This window comes from Peromyscus eremicus, chromosome 23 (assembly GCF_949786415.1).
Source record: "Peromyscus eremicus chromosome 23, PerEre_H2_v1, whole genome shotgun sequence".
NCBI classification, from domain to species: domain Eukaryota; kingdom Metazoa; phylum Chordata; class Mammalia; order Rodentia; family Cricetidae; genus Peromyscus; species Peromyscus eremicus.
In genome coordinates this window covers 39,932,042-39,950,929 of record NC_081438.1, presented here as the reverse complement: position 1 = coordinate 39,950,929, position 18,888 = coordinate 39,932,042, and the positions used below count along the sequence as shown (strand labels likewise).

Here is an 18,888-nt window from a genome sequence, read left to right as displayed (position 1 = left end):
TGTATGGCCGTGGCAGGCTTCTTGCTAACTGTTCTTACAGCTTAAATTAATCCATTTCCTTTCATCTATACCTTGCCACATGGCTCGTGGCTTACCGGCATCTTCACAAGCTGTTTCTCATCGTGGTGGCTGGCAGTGTCTCTCTGACTCAGCCTTCCACTTCCCAGCTTTATTCTTCTCCTTGCCCCGCCTATACTTCCTGCCTAGCCAATGGCCAATCACTGTTTTATTGATTAATCAGCAACACATTTGCCATACATCCCACAGCAAATGTGCACATGTCCGTTGATATTCTGCAGTTCTTCTATGGGAATTACTCTCTCTCCCAGCAGCTGTTCCTCCTATGACACCCACTGCCTGATACTTACACCCCGTGCACCAAGAGTTATCTAAGCACTCTATACGCATCCATCCCATCCTGCGACACCTTGGAGTTTAGCAATTATCATCTGCATTGTCAAATAAAGAACTCAGAGAACTTGATTAACTCACTGTGTCACAGAGAACAGCTGTGTTTCTGAGTTTTCTGCTGTGTTTTGGCTTTCTTTATTTTTGTTTTCTTCTTTATTTTGTTTTGCTCTTTTTTTTAGATTTATTTACTTTTATTCTGCATGTTTGAGTGCTTGCTTGCACACATGACTGTGCACCTGTGGCAGAGTCCTGTGCTGTTCCCTTTGTGGAAGGGATCAAGTAGGCACAGAGTCAACCACACAGACTCTGGGAGGATGTCGAAACAACAAGCTCAGTTTATTCAGGAAGAGGCAGGCCTTATATACCCTCCACCCTGCTGTGGGTGAAGGTCTAATGAATATGCATCTGCTGCTGTGACATGGCTGCCTCTCATTGGTCTATGTCATCTCCAATCATGGCTCAGCTGCTGTTGCTAAGGCCCTTAGGCAGACCTAGCTTGGCTCTCAGGAAGTATCTTATTACTGGTTTGGGCCAGCTGGCCCTCAGGCCTGTTTGGGCTGAGTCATCACTTTTATTCTGCGTGTATGAGTGTTTGCTTACACACATGACTGTGCACCATGTGCACACAATGCTAGAGAAAGCCATAAAATGGCATCGGATCCCCAGGAACTAGAGTTGTGAGCTGCCACATGGGTGCTGGGAACCAAACCCAGGTCCTCTGCAAGAGCAGCCACTGCTCTAACCTCTCCAGCCCCTTGGTTTTGCTTTCCCAACTCTCTTGCTCAGTATGTATACTTTTATTCAACTTTGTCAAAGCACAAAAAAATAGCCCCACTAAGGAGATAGTAAGAACTAGAGGTTTGTATCTCATCTTGTGAGTAAACTGTAAGATGGTTTTTCTTGTGCCATTAGGTAGGAGGTTGGTGAAGATTAAAATTATGCAGTTAAAGAATCTAACCACAAATCCCTTGGGGCCTTGAGCAGAGAGGGATGGTGCCTCAAAACTTCCAATACTCCTTCACAATGTCCAGAAGTGGCAGGTGGTACATTGTTTTCAACCAGTTTTTATGTGTCAGATTATTATAGTCATGAAGTACATCCTCTTCTTCCTGTGTACAGAAAGAAGAAGGAGAAGGAGGATATGCTGATATTTTATTTGTGCTGAAATGTGATTTTATTTGTATGTTAATAAAGTTACCTGGGGGTCAGAGCTAATAGCAAGCCATAGCAGAAGTCTGGCAGTGGTAACACATGCCCTTAATCCCGATCACATGACAGGCAGATCTCTGTGTGTTCAAGGACACCACCAGCATGGAGACACACGCCTTTAATCTCAATACCAACCATAGAAGACCTGGAGGTCTGTATAGACAGGCAGTGACGAGGAGATCATGTGGTTGGGTTTACAACCAGTGAGAAGGCAGAACAGAAAGTCAATAAAATACAGATACACAGGAAGTAGGTCTTTTTCTCAGGGGAAGGATGGCAGTGGCAGCAAAGGGTAAGAAGGCGGTTTTAAGTCTCAGCTCTTAGCTACTGCTCTGACCTCTTGGGCTTTTAACTTTTCATTTGGCTCTGTGTTTCTTATTTAATAAGACCGTTACATCTACAGGAGGAGAAGGAGGAGGGGCGAAGGGGAGGAGGAGGAGGAAGAGGAGGAGGAGGAGGAGGAGGAGGAGGAGGAGGAGGAGGAGGAGAAGAAGAAGAAGAAGAAGAAGAAGAAGAAGAAGAAGAAGAAGAAGAAGAAGAAGAAGAAGGAGAAAACAATAACCCAAATTCCCAAATCCAAACACACATTATAAAATTGCACTGACCTTTCTTTCAGGAAACTCATTAAGCATCAATGGGCCTCTGTTTTGAGTGTTGGGAGAAACATACCCACTCAGCAATGCCTCTGAGTGGTGATGTGCTGAATTCTCGACTAACTTGAAGTCTTCAGAAGCTAAATCTTACTGTCTTCCAGAACATGTTGCATGGCGCTTGTCACTGATTACAGGAGTTTTCTGAGCTACTTAGCTTTGCAGATAGTAGTCGGGACTAGAACATGCCCCAGAGGAAGGTCTCAGGAAAGCTCTACGAAGACATCGGCAATTCCTCCATAGAATGGGCTTGGAAGTCATGAAAATTCATCAAAATCTTCCAGGCAGAACCAACTCTTCCCATTAACTCTGAAATGAAATTGGTGCCTGGAGATATGCTCCCTTCCCTTGGTCCTCTTCATTAGAAAGGAGAGCGAAACTCTACCAGTAATTAGAGATAATTGCTTCGCTGAGCTATTTGAGAGCAATTACATTTGTTGAATCATCTCCACTCTAACCGAGTACCTGTGGAAACCCTGGCTTCTTCATGTCATTCATCAGACACAAACATCAAGTTGCAAGCTTCACGACTGAGAAAGACAAAATATCCAGCACCCTGAGGCTTCGCTTCGCTTTATGTAAAACACACAGGGCCCAGAGCAGCATCTCCGAGAACTTTTTCCCACTTCTCCGTTGCTCTGGGGGTTATTTTCAAGTAGTTTCCAGCTCTCTGCCTTCATCTAATTTTGTCAACATTTAAAAAAACAATTTCATATAAAGAGAATTAAAGCCCCTTTTTTCCTATAATGAATATCTGTGTATTTCCTAACTCCTTTTTAATTAAGTACTAAAATGATAGCTTGAATTATAAGACCATAAAATGAGAAATAATCCTTTAGTAATAATAAATGTAGAATAATGAGCCAAGATCTTATACTTTTTAAAAAATGACTTCAGAAACTCACTGAAATCAACATGGGAGTGTCTTCCTTGAATTTCGTAGTAATGCTGTACTTATCTCGAGGAATAAAGATCTGAGTGATAAACAAAACAGCCAGCAACACCATTTTTTTTAAAGCATCCTGGCATCTTAGCATTTTCAAATGCTGAGGCGAATCCCAGGATTAATGAGGAAGAAAGTCCTGAGGCGGTTGTAACCTACACATATTTGCAGCAGAGAGCTAAAGAGATGAACCAGTCTCCCAATGGGAGGAGGGGTGAGAATCAGCGCCTGACATCTGGGATTGTCTTGACACTGGATTTATTGGCTTATTGAGGTTTCACATTCAGAACATAAATTATGCCATAATCACTCACACGATGCCAGCTAGGCATTCCATGCCCATTCATCAAGTTTTAAATATCACAACAAAACCACAGAATGGTCAGCAACCCTGTAACCCACAACCCCAGTGCAGCAGAGAGCTCGCCGTCAGCCTGGGCATGTCACTCCCATCGTTACCATTCACAGAAACCGCACAGATTAAATACTGCGTGTTAACCTTTCCCACCACGGGTCTGCAATGCAGGAGAGCTTGAGGAAGGAGTCATCTTAAGTTTCTAAAGATTTGTCCAAACTGAAGGAAGTTTAAAATATGTTGATTCTGTAAGACGGCAGCGACAGCCACATCTCTGTCACATGTTTTATTTTTGTCCCTGGAAGATTTTAAAGGTGCGATGCTATGTCTACTGGGCCTCGAGTGTGAAAAATCTCTCCCGCTCCTCTGAGCTATCATCTTGGTCCCGTCACATGCCGCTCCCGCCTGGATCAGAGCCACTCTTCGGTCCCTTCACCGCCCCCAGTCTCTCAATTACGTGGCCATCCCGCAGCCTGCTGTCAGATTGTCTTTCAAAACTTCAGTTTACTCGGTCTCCTTCACTCTGCAGTACACAGTGGCTCCCTGTTGCTTTTCCTAGACCCTCATCCAGTATTCCAAAGTGGCCTTACTCGCCCCTGCTCCACAAACAAAAGCACCTCAAGACCCAACAGCCACCCTGGGGAGCTCAGAACAGCTTGTTGTCTCCTGGGAATATGACACCCTTTGCGCACTAGAGTTCCTGCCCGCGTGTGATGCTAGAGTTCCTGCCCGCGTGTGACGCGTGCACTGGGCCTCGTTCTGCTGGCCTGTATCTCCTGGCTTCCTCCTGCAGCCTGGCCCTTTTTCCCTCCTAAAGCCAGATTTTTGAGTATCTGAATCTCCCCGGTTATCTCCCCTCTCTGGATTCCAGCTGTGCCACATTACACACTCAAGTGGCCCGTGTCACCTGCTGCAGAACTGCAACTCTACCTGACACACAATCTCGGAGTCCCTCGTGGCACAGGTACAATGTTGGGGACATGAAAGTCACTGGTTGCTTAAAGCCCATGACTAACACATCGTGTCATTTAGTCTACACATCTATCAATCTTGAAGCTTTGTGTTCAATAATGAGTGAACTAATTTTAACCAACTCCGTGAAAGCCTTCCTTGAAAAGATGACTTGGTGCCATCGTGTGAATGTACCCAAATCTTTCACCCTTACAGTCACCTGCCTTCGGTGTTTCTATTGAAATCGACGTGTTCAAAAGTGAGGGGGGGGATGACGTCATCACCACTGTTTCCAGGGACTGTACACGAGATGCGTTTCTGTATCCTGCATTCTTATGTCTTGTCTGTGTAGAATTTTTCATCTCCTTTGCACTTCTCTTATGACAGGTGTTGGAGTTTCACCTTACTGGGACCCAAGCAGCGGCAGTGTCTCCTCCCTGATTCCCACAAACACCGTTGCCATGAGATGCTCTCTGTACAGGTCTGCTGTTCCACCACTCTTCAAGGCAGGGAAGCAAAGTGACATCACAGAGAATCGGGGGCCCGCTTGAAATCCATTCTCAGCCTTGGATTCCAAGCCCTTTTGGCGATCCCCACCAACTCTGCCCTGATGGTCTCCCCTCCCTCCCGTGATCCCTGCAGCTGGCTGTGATCCCTGCAGCTGGCTGTGATCCCTGCAGCTGGCTGTGATCCCTGCAGCTGGCTGTCCTCTGATTTTCTTCACTTATCTCTTCTGGGGCTGCTCCTCTACCTTAAAACCCCATTTGTCTCACCCCGACCTGTGGGGGTCCTCTTTCTCTCTCCGCCAGTCGGCCATCAGTCCAAGAGGGAGAGAGGCAGAAGGGTGACAGGAAGCTTTGTCGGAGGCCCATGAGCATGGATGGAGGGAGGCCTCCGGGAGACAGAGCGGTGAGTCAGCTCAGCTTTATCCAAAGTACAAGGAATATATAGGACTAGGGAGTCTGGGGACAAACTAATTTGTACAAAGTGACACGTTCCAATCACAAGGCTTAGCATGTGGCAGTAGGGTCCGATAGCAGAGCCCCTAGCACAAGTCTTTTAGAAGGGATCTGTGCCAAGAGTCAAGCTAAAGATGAATCAGGCATCTGGTTTAGAGACACCTTTTAGAGAAGGTCAGGCCCAGGGACATTCTCCAGATAAGGGCAGGTAGAGAGCAGGAAGTCTTGCTGGGAGGGAGGAAGTTTCCATATTGGGGAGCTTAGAGAGAACGCTGCCAGGCTATGGCAGACAGGGACCCCCAACCAGCCAGCAATGTATTCCGACACCGACCCGGGCCCCTTTCCCTCTGCATAGAGAGGAAATCATGCGTGTTTGATGTGTCTCTCTGATCGGACAGACTCTGCCATCAGCTCCGAAACATTGTTTTATCTTCACATGTGAGTTTTACACCTGTCCCTCATCACACAGCTGGAGAGGGAACGTGGGTTCTGAGCTGGTATGCTGACACTTTCATCTGTTTTATCCCAGGTGCCTGAAGCCAGTGGACAATCATTTAGTGTAGTTAGATTAGATCACAGAGCCCGAATTCCATCCATAGAAATGTCCCACATCTTCTATAAGTCTAAATCTTCCTGAAAGCCAACACAGATTGTTTTCCAATTACCAGTCGTACTGAGTAATGACTGCTCAGCTTTTGAGTGTGTATTGTGGGGTGTTATTTGGGAAAGATTCCTGGTAAGAGAAGGGTTTGTTTGGTTTCAATTTCTCCAAGGTGGTTAATTAAAGAGGTGGCTAATTCTTCATCTTCTAATCTATGAGACTTCTTTGCTTGATCAGAAAGCCCACGGCGATATCCTCAGTGTTCAGTGGAGGAGATGGAAGCTAGTGTCTTCTCTGCTATAATCAAGAGCTGTGGTTGACAGGGTCTGTGAGGTTTAAGCGCAGGGCTACAACCTCAACCATTAGACGCTCCTAGACAAGATGGGGAGCAAAATCAGATCACAGAAGGACTTGGGAACTCTTCCAGGAAATAATTAACACCCATAAGGCTTCAGAAGACTCTGGAGCTAGAAACCAGAATGTCACCAAAGGGTCGACTAAGGCATAAGAGTTTGAAATCTCATTTCAGTGCTGAGCCAAGCCTTGGGTTCAAGTGCAAGCATTGTAAACAAGCAAAAATAATAAAAACAATTAACTAAAAGGTATTGGTGAAATTATTAAGGCCACTCCACATAGTTAAAAGGGAGGTTTATTCTGTGGGGTAACTTACAAGTGAAGTGATAGGTAACAGGGTCTGGGAAAGGTGAAGCACAGTCCGACGGTGTTCTTTGGAGAACTCTGCTCAGTCTACCTCCAGCGTCCAGGATCCAGGAAGCAAGAGAGCCAGCACATCCAGATCTCAGGTCTTCAGGGCCCTCTCTTGGCCCCGCCTGGTAGGCGTGACAGTTACTGAAGTCTCAATGGGGGTTGGAATGTCTAGATCAAAGCTGGAATGGCTACCCACTACAAAAAGTTGGTTTATCCCCTTGCCTGACTAAAAGATGTTTTATTCCCCTACCTGACGAATGACTTGCATTCGACACTTTCAAACGTCTTTGAGTCTTATCCTAGTCCACCCTAGTGCAGAGAGCTGGTCTAAGCTCCTGGGTCCTCAGAATTGCCTTCTCTGTTCTCACTCACTGCTGAGTCCGAAATAAGAAACAGATTTCACACAGAGATCCTGATGCCCTCATATCGATACATCAGGCACCCACATGCCCTGCCAACACTCACCCCTTGGCTATCTGGGCCTGCATATGCACACACAGGTAATACCTACTTCATGATAACAGGCACTTAGAAGAACCTATACATGCTTTCCAAGAGGGCTTGGGATAGTAAGGCAGGGTACTGGTGGGTGACTCAGAGAATGTTCTAGAAGGGGCTGTGTCATATTGGCCTTGAGCTTCCTTTGCACAGCGTGAGGGGAGCCAGAATAGGAGGGTTGGGGCCGGGGCTGGGGCTGGGGCAGTTACCCAAATTCAACAGCAGCACTGACAAGAAGAACGTCCACCAGCCAGAGAACCTAAGTGAGTCAGAGGACCTGAGTGTCAAGACGGGAGGCAAAGGTCCCACATGCATCACCTGGAAGACCCTTAGTTCAATGCGAATCACCTGTGGTGGTTTGAATAGGAATGGCCCCATAGGCTCATAGATTTGAGTGCTTGGTCACCAGGGAGTGGCACTATTGGGGCTATGACCTTCTTGAAGTGGGCGTGGCCTTGCTGAAGGAAATGTGTCACTGGGGGATGGGCTTTGAGGTTTCAGATGTTCAAGTCAGGCCCATCCCCCCCCTCTGTGTGTGTGTGTGTGTGTGTGTGTGTGTGTGTGTGTGTGTGTGTGTCTCCCTGCTGCCTGTGGATGCAGATGTGGAACTCTCAGCTCCCTCTCCAGCACCATGTCTGCCTGCACCCCACCATGCTTCCCACCATGATGACAATGGACTAAACCTCTGAACTGTAAGCCAGCCCCAATTACATGTTTTCCTTTATAAGAGTTGCTGTGGTCACGGCATCTCTTCACAGCAATAGTACATTGACTAAGAAGTCGCCCACAGTATTTGCCTCCATTGCTACATACTCCAATTATTCTTTCATGGTGGCAATGTGCGTCACAACTTTTAGAACTCTTCATTCATTCTTTATCCACTGTACTAGGTTAATTTTGTTGTCAACTTGACACAAGCTAGAGTCACCTGGGAAGAGGGAATCCCTTTTGAGGAACTGCCTCCATCAGATCGGCCTGTGTCTGTGGGGCATTGCCTTGATTGCTAACTGATATGGAGGGTCCAGATCATTGTGGGTGGGACCATCCCTAGGGAGGTGGTCCTGCATTGTGTAAGAACGCTAGCTGGGGGAGCAGGAGAGCAAGCCAGTCAGTGGCATTCCTCCAAGGTCCTGCTTGCAGATCCTTGCCTTGAATTTCGGTCCTTACTTCCCTCAGTGATTGACTGTGACCCAGAAGACCTGCAAGTGTAAGCTGAATAAACCTTTCCCTCCCTTAAACTGATTTTGGTCACGGTGTTTACCACAACAAGAGAAAAGCAGCTAGGACACCTCCATAACCCTATCTCTTGCAAGATTCTCACTAATGTCCCCACTGGGGCAGTGTTATTTAGTGTGTTTGCCCTGCAGTTCCTTGAAGATGGACAATGGTGAGAAGTGACCTGCAGGAGTGAAGTAAGAAGTCAGCTGAATGGACATTCACGAGAGAGCTGTAAAACGCGGAGCTTTCTCTGGAGAGGCGTGAAAGGCTGATCTTCTAGTAGGCACGCAGAAAGGGAGTGCTGTAAATGCCAGTTTGTCACTAAATGGGAGGATTCCTTCAAGCATCAGTGACAACACCAATTGCTGGGATAACAGGAGTCCTCGTGTGTTACTGGAATGTGTGGGATATACATTTGTCCATCTCACGGGGCAAGAGAGATGGCTCAGTGGTTAAGAGCACTGACTGCTCTTGCAGAGGACTCAGGTTCAGTTCCCAGCACCCACATGGTGTCTCACAACCATCTGATGCTCTACTTCTAGGGGATATGACGCCCTCTTCTGGCCTCTGGGGGCATTGCACCCACATGGTGCACAAACATACATACAGGCAAATACTCATGCACATAAAATAATAATAATAGATGAATCTATAAATTGGTCCATATAATTTGGAAAGCATCTTGATATTATTAATAAAGTGGGACACACAGATTATCTGATCCACCCATTCTACTCTAAGCGTATATCTTACAGTTGTGTGCTTACGTCTGTTCTGGTAAAGAGTCAAAAAGAGGTGGTGGCACACAGCTATAATCCCGGCACTCAGGAGGCAGAGGCAGGTGGATCTCTTTCAGTTCAAGGCCAGTCTAGTCTGCACAGAGAGTTACAGATCTACACAGTGAAATCCTGTCTCAAAAATTTTCTATGAAAGCAAGTTCATGTAAAACAGCATTATTTTATGTGTACTTTTAGTTTGGATCGTGAGTTTGGACCATTCTTTCTCAGTTTTCCTTCTGTAATAGCTAAAAGGGAGTTGCTCGCAAGAACAGGGAATGAATATTATTTCACCCAAATGAGGGATGTGGCCGGACATGGCGACTTAGACAATGCACACAGCAGCCTCTGATGACTTTTAAGTGTGATGTCAAACACAGTGAAACAAATTCAGTGCAATCCCCACAGCCAGCAGCTCCCTGCCTCGTCTTGGGTCTTTTCTTCTCAGGGGACCGATTTTCTTTTCTAGCGAGTTTGGTTTTATTGTTAAAGTATCAAAATATGAATATACTCTGGAAATCCGAGAGCAAACAAGAAAAATGAGGTTGCTTCCATGCCTGCGTCCCAGGTAACATGAAATCGTGCTGAAGTAAAGCTAACAACTTCAAGTTGGATTTGGAATAAAAGGCCTTTCTTCTTTTTCGTTTTATTTTTTCCCCATTTTTGAGGCAGAGTCTCATGTGGCCCAGGCTACATGTGATCACAGACCTATACAGGCCCACCTGGGTCCTCTGCAAGAGAGATGCGGGCATAGAATGCCGTGGAAAAGGAGAAAGAAAATATGGTCTAAAATACTGCAGGGTTTGGAGTCTGCGTGTCGTTGGTGATTGGGTGGGTTTGATGATGATGGGGCAGGGAAACAAACAGGAAGCAGTAGAATGTTCTGGAATAAAGTGCTTTGGAGCTTTAACTGGCTGTAAGACCTGCTCGACCAGTTACCTCTATGACTTGGTTAGCTGTCCTTTCTAAGCCCTGGTTTTTTCATCTATAAAACCCAGAGAAGTATTAATCCCATCTCATAGGGTGCTTGTAATAATCTAATTATGTAAACTGTGAAAAACACGGAGTAAATAGATGCCCACAGATGACAAATATTCACTATACAAGCTGTTGGATGGACCATCAATATTTAGCAAATGTTTTTTTTGTTTTGTTTTGTTTTGTTTTGTTTTGTTCTAACATTTTTTGAGATGAGGTCTCACTATGTTACCCAGGCTGAACTTTAAGGCATCCTCCTGCCTCAGCCTCCTGCTTAAAGGGACTGTAGGTGTGTGTCGCCATGCCGGCATTGTTCATCTTAATAGTGATCAAGGTGTGTAAGGATCAGTGCGTAACAGTCAGCCATCTGCTCCGTAGACAGGAAAAACATCCCTCCTCCAAAAGGAGGAGTTCCCTTGAAGAAGCGCTGGGCTAGGAGGCCGCTTTGAAATCACCGGAGGCAAAGGTTCAGTGTGCAGGGCTCAGGTCTGCAAATCTCTCTTTGAGATTACTTTTCTGTGTCTCAGAAAAGAAAGGGAAACCCAGGGAAGTGGGTGGCGGGTACCAGAGCCGGCAGTAAAGTGACGAGGAGGGTAGAGAGCAGAAGTGCTTTTGACACCTTCTGTGAAATAGTTACTACAAAAGCAAAAGGCTGAAACCAGGTGGCCCCACCCCTGAAAAAGAAAAGCATTAATGGGTGCCAGTGGGGAAGGAGGGGTGCCGGAAAGAGCCTTGGTACCAGAGGATGCCATCCTTGTTACCAATATAATGTTTGTTTTTCAAATAAATCTTGACTCTTCCCATTAAATGTTGAAAGACTCAGCTGAGAATGTTCGTTAAGTTTCATGAATGCATTTGGGTGTCTTCGAGAGGACCCCCGTCACTCCAGTAACCATTACCTGGCTGAGAAATGACTCTTTGAAGGTAGGCTCTGTGTTTTAGGCAGGCTTTCTCTTGAGAGGCTGGCTCCATGTATAAAAATTCCACAACTACTTGAGGAGTTAAGTTGACTCTTAACAATTCTGCAAAGTGTATGATGAATTTTCACCGACCGTAAGCAGCCGCGCAGACAAAGGCGAGGGATGCATTTCCGCCAACGCCTTTGCGGAAAACCTGTAGCCCTGCTTAGAGGAGTGAATTAAAGCCGTAGGGGCCAAGAGGAAGCGAGAGAGCCTCTCGTTTGAATGTAGTTTGAGAGGTACAGACACAAAAGGCAGCAGACATTTTAGAACCATTAGCGGCTTGTGAGGATGAATAGTTCAAAGGAGCTGTCCGTGCATACCATGACTGCTGAGCAAACATTACTCTGTATGCACAGGGAGCTACCACAGGCTTTCGAGACACTGTTCTTCAGTGTGGAAAAACTACCAGAGCTTTATTCCCTCTGCAGCTACAGGGAATTCACTCTCAGAATCTCCGGCCATTCAGTTGGGGAGCAGGTTTCATTTCACTGTCCAACAAACATATTCATGTTCTTCGCTTGTGGAGGCTGGAAATTGAACCCAGGGCCTTGTGCACACTGGGCAAGCTCTCCACCACAGAGCTACAGTCCCAACACACAAAAAGTATTTTTTAAGAACAAAGGCAACTTTTTAAGTGTTATTGGATCTTATTGTAAATACTGTCATATGGAAGTAAAGTAACAAAAATCATTAATGTGCCCAAGCCCATAAACAAATAAATATAAACATATTGGAGACTGAACAAAATATATTCAATATTAAACCCAAGGATAACGCATTATTAGAGAAAAATTGTAAAAGCCTTTCAAATTCTTTGAAAATTTACTATTTCACAACTTACCACAACTTTAAAAGGACAGTGTAGCGCATGGCTGGTAGGGCCTACGTCCCTTACCAGCTACACAAGCCCAAATGCATTATTCAGACTGAATGAGCAGAATTTTCTTCGTCAGAAAATGAAGTCAGTAGATGTTTTATCTTTGTGTGGTTGTGTAACAAATGGTCACAAAGTGGTAGCTTAAAACAACACAGAACAAGTGAAACTATAGGGCAGGATGTTACAGTGAGGCTAGGAGCCAGGGACAGATGCGCAAACACTGTAGGGTCTATTGATGTGTGGAAGGAGCGAATTACAGATGATTTGGGGATGAAGAGATCGCTCAGCTGTTAAGGGCATATGCTGCTCTCCAAAGGACCCACTTTGGATCCTCAGAACCCACCCACATGGTGGCTCATAATCATCTCTCACTCCAACTCCGGTACTGCTGTGGAATGTTCTGTATGACAAATGTGTTGCTCTGATTGGTTGGTAAATAAAACACTGATTGGCCAGTAGTCAGGCAGGAGGAAGTATAGGCGGGACAAGGAGGAGAATAAAGCTGGGAAGTGGAAGGCTGAGTCAGAGAGACACTGCCAGCCGCCATGATGAGAAACAGCATGTGAAGATGCCGGTAAGCCACAAGCCACATGGCAAGGTATAGATTTATAGAAATGGGTTAATTTAAGCTGTAAGAACAGTTAGCAAGAAGCTTGCCACAGCCATACAGTTTGTAAGCAATATAAGTCTCTGTGTTTACTTGGTTGGGTCTGAGTGGCTGTGGGACTGGCAGGTGAGAGAGATTTGTCCTGACTGTGGGCCAGGCAGGAAAACTCTAGCTACAGTCTGATGCCCTCTTCTGGTCGCGATGGGCACTGCGAAACACGGTATAACACTTATATGCAGGCAAAACACTGAGACACATAAAATAAAATATAAAATAAATGTAAAAATGTTTTAAATTTATTTCAAAACCAAATATTTCATTTCATTGAAGTAGAATAATGAATAGTGATCATGAGAATTGGATAAGGGTACTTAACACACACACACACACACACACACACACACACACACACATACACACCCCACCCTACATTTTAAAGGCAGATCCCCACTGTACATAGAGTAAGGTGCAGTTCCCTAATCTGATATTGTGTTTTATTCACTATTTCTCTATATATAGATTTAATGTAATACCGAAAAGTTACATGAACATTTGATGATTTACATCTAATACTAATAATTCAATGAAGTAAATGATGTATGTCTATATAGAGTGAACCATGTAGGAGGAAGAAGATAAAGAGAAAGGGGGGTGTTTTATTACCACGTCCTTCAGCAAATACAGCGTTCAGAAAAATACAGAGTTCTGACATGCAGCAGGACTCACAAACATCGCTGTGTGTTATACTGAGCACTCAAAGAGCTGAAGATGGAAGATTCCCAGTCCAAATGTATGGTGAATGTTTTAGAAAGACAGACACGCAAATTATCCTGATGTGGTCATTACATATGGTTTGCCTGTACTGGATCATCACACTGCATCTCACAAATGTGCTTAACTGTTATATCGACTTGAAATTGTTTGAAGGGGCCAGTAAGATGGCTCAGACATTAGAAGCATTGTTGTGTAAGTTCAAATACACACAAACGTGCAAGGTGGAAAACCAACTCCTAAAAATTGTCCTCTGCCCTGAGCAGCCACACACACACACACACACACACACTCACACACACTCACACACTCACACACACACTCTCACACACACACTCACACACACACTCACACACACTCACACACACTCACACACACTCACACACACTCACACACACTCACACACACTCTCACACACACTCACACTCACACACTCACACACACTCACACACTCACACACACACACACACACACACACACACACACTCCTAGCAATGAAGAGAGGCTCAGAGGCAAACAGCGCATACTACTCTCACAGAGGATCCAAGTTCTGTTCCCAGCATCTGGGTCGGGCAGTCCACAACCCCTGAGTCTGAAACGAAGGTGTAGGCAGCAGCTGCTCTCTCACCTGAGACTCGGATGGAGAGGGGGCTATGTTTTAGTCCTGTTTTTAAGCAGAATTCAGTTTCTTACAGTGGAAAAATTGAGGAGTTCAGTGTTCCACTGCCTATCACTGTGGGTTCCTAAGTAATTCACAAGGGAGCTTCCTTCTTAGAACCAGGAATGAAGAGAGAAAATCATCAGGATGAGCAGGTGATATCGGTTGTTCACAAAAATCACACACGTCACCGACTTTGCTATAGTTCTGTCTTAGTTACTTTTCTATTTCTGTAACCAAGGCAACTTATGGAAGAAAGACTTTACTGGGCCTCAAGGTTCCAGAAGGTTAGAGTCCAACAGGAACCTAGCAGCAAGCAGGCAAGCACGTGGAACAGTAGTGAAGAGCCCACATCTTGATCCACAGCAGGAGATGGAGAGAAAGCCAACTGGGGATGTCTGGGCCTTTAAACCCGTGACACACCTCCTCCAACAAGGCCACACCTCCTAATCCTTCCCAAACAGTTCCACCAACTGGGGACCCAGCACTGAAATATATGAGCCAATCCAGGCCATTCTCAATCAACACACCAAAAGTTCATTGGTGAGAGGCACTGGCAGGTCCCATTCATGCTCCCAGGGAAGGGATCTTGCAAGGTGTGGCTACACTGTGATCTTCTAGGAGTTTGTCTGCTGGTCAGTGATGAGCACTCAGGCTTTGGGAGTAGCAAAACTTAACACCTCAGGCTCCAGGCACACATCCCAAATTTGCCATCTCACAAGGCATAGTAGTTAGATAGTAACATGGTAGTTAATGTAGAAAGCAAGACATTGTCTTGGTCACTATCGAAACTTAAAAACATAATACTTTGGGCACTACCATAACAATTATAGGTAAATGTTTCTAGTTACAAAACTGGCTCAGAGGTTGAGAGCACTGGCTGCTCTTCCAGGGATCCTGAGTTCAATTCCCAGCAACCACATGGTGGCTCACAACCATCCGTAATGAGATCTGGTACACAGGTAGAACACTGTATATGTAATAAATAAATAAATCTTTAAAAAAAAAACTGGATTTGAGAAGGCCAGGGTGATAAGCAGCATCCACTTCAGCAAAGGTACAGGAAGGAAACATGGATTCTGGAGGGCAGACCTTGTGAAAAGAACAAACCAGGGGGCCGGCATTTTGGTCTTGCAACCCACCAGTCCCTAGGAAAACCTTAAGTGAGAAAAACGTGTGTTAACCCTATTGGATGAGAAAAAGACTACTACCGTAATTTTTGAGACAAATTTAAAGCAAGCTTTATTAAATACTGGCCAAGTCCATACCCGGGATTCCCAGAGAATGGCCACGAATTACATCAGTTTAGTGCTTATGAAGGCGGAGACCAGAAGGTGACGTACTTCCTGCCTTCATCCCATCAGGGGCATACAAATATTTTGATGTGCTTCCTGCCTACATACTTCCCACTTCTGTGTGATCAAACACATCCTATGCAGTTGGGGCAGCCGACCTGGTTTATAGAAGTGACAACAGGTGGTTTGTCACCTTACATGACCAACAGTCCCCAGCATTCCAGCAAGTTATCCGTCCCTGGGCAAGTGGGGCCTACAGGTTAGAGACTTCTAGGTTTTATAGATCTCTTCAGCACAGTAATTAAAACTTAAAACATAACTTTAGCCCTCACATCTGCTTTACATCTCGGGCAGACTCCCGAAGGCCACGAGGAGCTTGCCACATGCCACTCAAACAAGGCCAGTGTGGTGGCACAGCTAACGAAACCTTGCCACTGTGTCTCTCCCACCGACAAATGCTGAACGTCTGGCTCGTTGAAGACCGTTTCACTAGGTTCTGAAATGAACTCTACTCCCCCGTCCTCCAGGAAGGACAATGAAATGCAAACGTGAGTCCAGGGGAAGGCCATCCAATCTGTAATGGGCCGGGAAACCTTTTCAACACATGAGTACAGAAACAATTAGACACACTTAACCCGAAACTGTCTCACTGGGAAAACGACATCCCGCAATGAGGACAGATTCATATTCAGGCACAGTGGCTGGAGCAGGATCCTGAGAGCTCACATCCTCAACTGCAGGGGTGAGACACACAGAGAGAATGGGAAGCAGTAGAAAGCATAAGCCCACCCCCAGTGACGTATTTCCGCCATGGCTGAGCCACTTAAACCTCCCCAAACAGCACTGCCAACTGAGGACCAAGTGTTTAAGGGCACAAGTCTGTGGGAGACAGTTTTCATTCCAAGCACCACACCCACTGACCGTTCTTTACGGTGCTCAGCTGGGACTTGGCATAGTGACAGGTGATCTGGTAAGTAGGGCTGACCACGCTTTTGCTTTGGTGCGTCCTCCACTTTATGCAAACAGTAGCCCATCAACATTTTCTGTTTTGAATCTTTTCAAAGATTTCTTTTTATGTGTGCAGATGATATTTTGCCTATATGTATTTACCTGTGCACCACGTGCATGCGATGCCAGTGGAGGCCAGAAGAGGGCATAAGATCCTCTAGAACCCCTTGAGAGGGGCTATGACAATGCTGGGAACTAAACCTGGGTCTTTCGCAAGAGTAACAAGTGCTTTTAACCGCTGAGCCATCTCTCCAGCCCCTCCACCCACATCTTCACACAGAAGAAAACACTGCTGTTTGCAATTCTGTCTTGTAAATAGCAACCCCCTTTACCAGAAAGAAATGAGTTTCTTATTCTCATGGGAACCAGCATATGCAGATAATTAGAATTCCAACTTCATTTATGCCCCGTAAGATGGCACACACAAAAGAGAAGTCAGAGAAAACGCTGACAACCTGCACCTGGCATTATAGTCATCGCTCCTGCCAATTAGTGAAGTGCTAAACACCTAGTTATAAAATAAAACCAGACAGCCGAGGCTGGGTAATTAATGGCTTCTCTGACATTAATGACGATAATTGTGGCTGTCACTGCAAATAGCAGTGTCCCTTGGTGTCTCTATCAACCATTGTGTATTTGATTGAGAGTCGCTAGAAAGGAGGGCTTGTCCCTGGATTCTTACATAATGCCGCTCCATATAAAAATATTTTTTCATTAGTGTTGGCCTTGGGTTAAAAGTCTCCAAGGAAATGTCAGTGTTTACATGCATAATGCTTATGTTGTGTAAATATAGGTTCTCCAAATGTTAAGCAAATTGCTGTATTTTAATACTTTGTCCCGTGCTTACACCAGGAAGAATAAATGAGCTTTCCTTTGTTTGGCACGGGAAACAATATTGAAATAAAATTCAAATGCAGCCTCCTGATCTTATCGGAGCAACACGATCTCATTACGTCTGGGAGAATACATATTTACTAATCTGTTGATTTGCATACTTCTAGAAGCTGGGGCGGACTCTTGTTCTGGGGCTGTGTTCTGTCCAATCTTTTTAGCTAAGGGATCAGGCACGTTTCTAAGAATCTGTGACTGCGTGCTGCTCACGGCACTGATCTCCAAAACTGGGCTTTTCTTTCTCTCATGTTAATTTAGATTACATTGAGCCCGGGGCCGACCTAATTGGAAACTGTATTCCTCGGCTTCCCTTGAGTGGGCTCTGCAAAGGCGACTTCTCAGCGATGGAGCCTTCGAGCAGGCAGCCGCCTCATGCATGCAGTGGCACACAAGCAGTGGCTCAGACCCTGAGGGAAGGGCAAGTCTGCAGCTTCCTCCGGCTGACAGACCTGGCTTTTTAAAAATGTTGTATTTAATATTTATATGTGCATATATTGTGTTTGCATCAAATCATCCCCATACCTTCCCCTCCAACTCTCCTCCCTACCCCCACCACTTTTCTTCCCAATTTCATTTCCACTTCACGTTTCTCTCTCTCCCTCCCACCTCTTTCCCTCCCTCCCTCCCTCCCTCTCCCCAGCCCTCCCCACCCTCTCTCCCAGCAGCCATCAATGTCCACTATCTCTTCAGAAAGGGTAGGACTTCATAAAGCCTTCCTTCATCCTAGCTGGGAGTTTGGCTAACTTGGTCCTGTATAAGCCTTGTGCACTGTTCCTCTTCAGACATCCATCCACCTCCTCTGGCTCTTCCATTCTTTCCACGCCATCTTCCACGAGAAGCTGAGCCTTGAGGAAGGGGATATGCTAGAGATGTCCCATTTCTACGGCCTCTCACTCTTTGCTTGTGGAATCTCTGTACCGATCACCATCTACTGCAAAAAGAAGCTTCTCTGGTGATGGCTGAGAGGTGTGCTAGTCTATGGGTATAAAGATAAGAACTCAATGAACACTTTATTCCTGTGTCTATTTAGCAGAATAACATTACTGAGCTCTCTCGCAGGGCATATGGCTTATCCAGCCATGGGTCTGTGGGCCAATTAACATTACCAACTGATACCAATTACATTGATCTTGTGGAGCAGGCTTTGAATCCAGGCAGAATGTGGTTGGTGACTTCCATGATACTGGTGCCGTTATGAGTCTATGTTGCCAAGCCAGTTGTTACTGTAGCTCCCAGGTCTCACAGCTGGATAAGACTGTCGAAAACTTCTCTCTCCAAGCGCATAAAACGGGGCTTCCAGCATTACACTTTAGGCTGGAGGGATGGAGCTTCCAGGCTGGTACCAGCTTGAGTTCTCTATGACCTGTGGCTCAGGCCTGTGGTGTTTTTGGTGATAAGGTCTTACCATCAGGTTCTGGGAGGTAACCAAGAGCATGGTAACAGCCTGTAATGTTGGGGCGGGGGCAGGGGGCACTCTGTGGAACCTCATTGACCAATAAACCAAAGCAATAATTTATAGCTAGCCCTGGGCTTTTCTTTTTTAATTTTAATTTTTTTTGTTT

General features: G+C 45.6%; 1 long non-coding RNA gene across 1 annotated transcript; it reads right to left on the bottom strand.

Annotated features, from left to right (window-relative positions):
* Positions 1–723: 723 nt before the first annotated feature.
* LOC131898173 (uncharacterized) lies at positions 724–5,128 on the bottom strand. Its single transcript, XR_009375861.1, has 3 exons — positions 2,226–5,128; positions 1,610–1,773; positions 724–1,520 (listed from the first exon to the last, which is right to left on the bottom strand). It is a non-coding gene; the product is annotated as an uncharacterized LOC131898173 (long non-coding RNA).
* Positions 5,129–18,888: the final 13,760 nt, after the last annotated feature.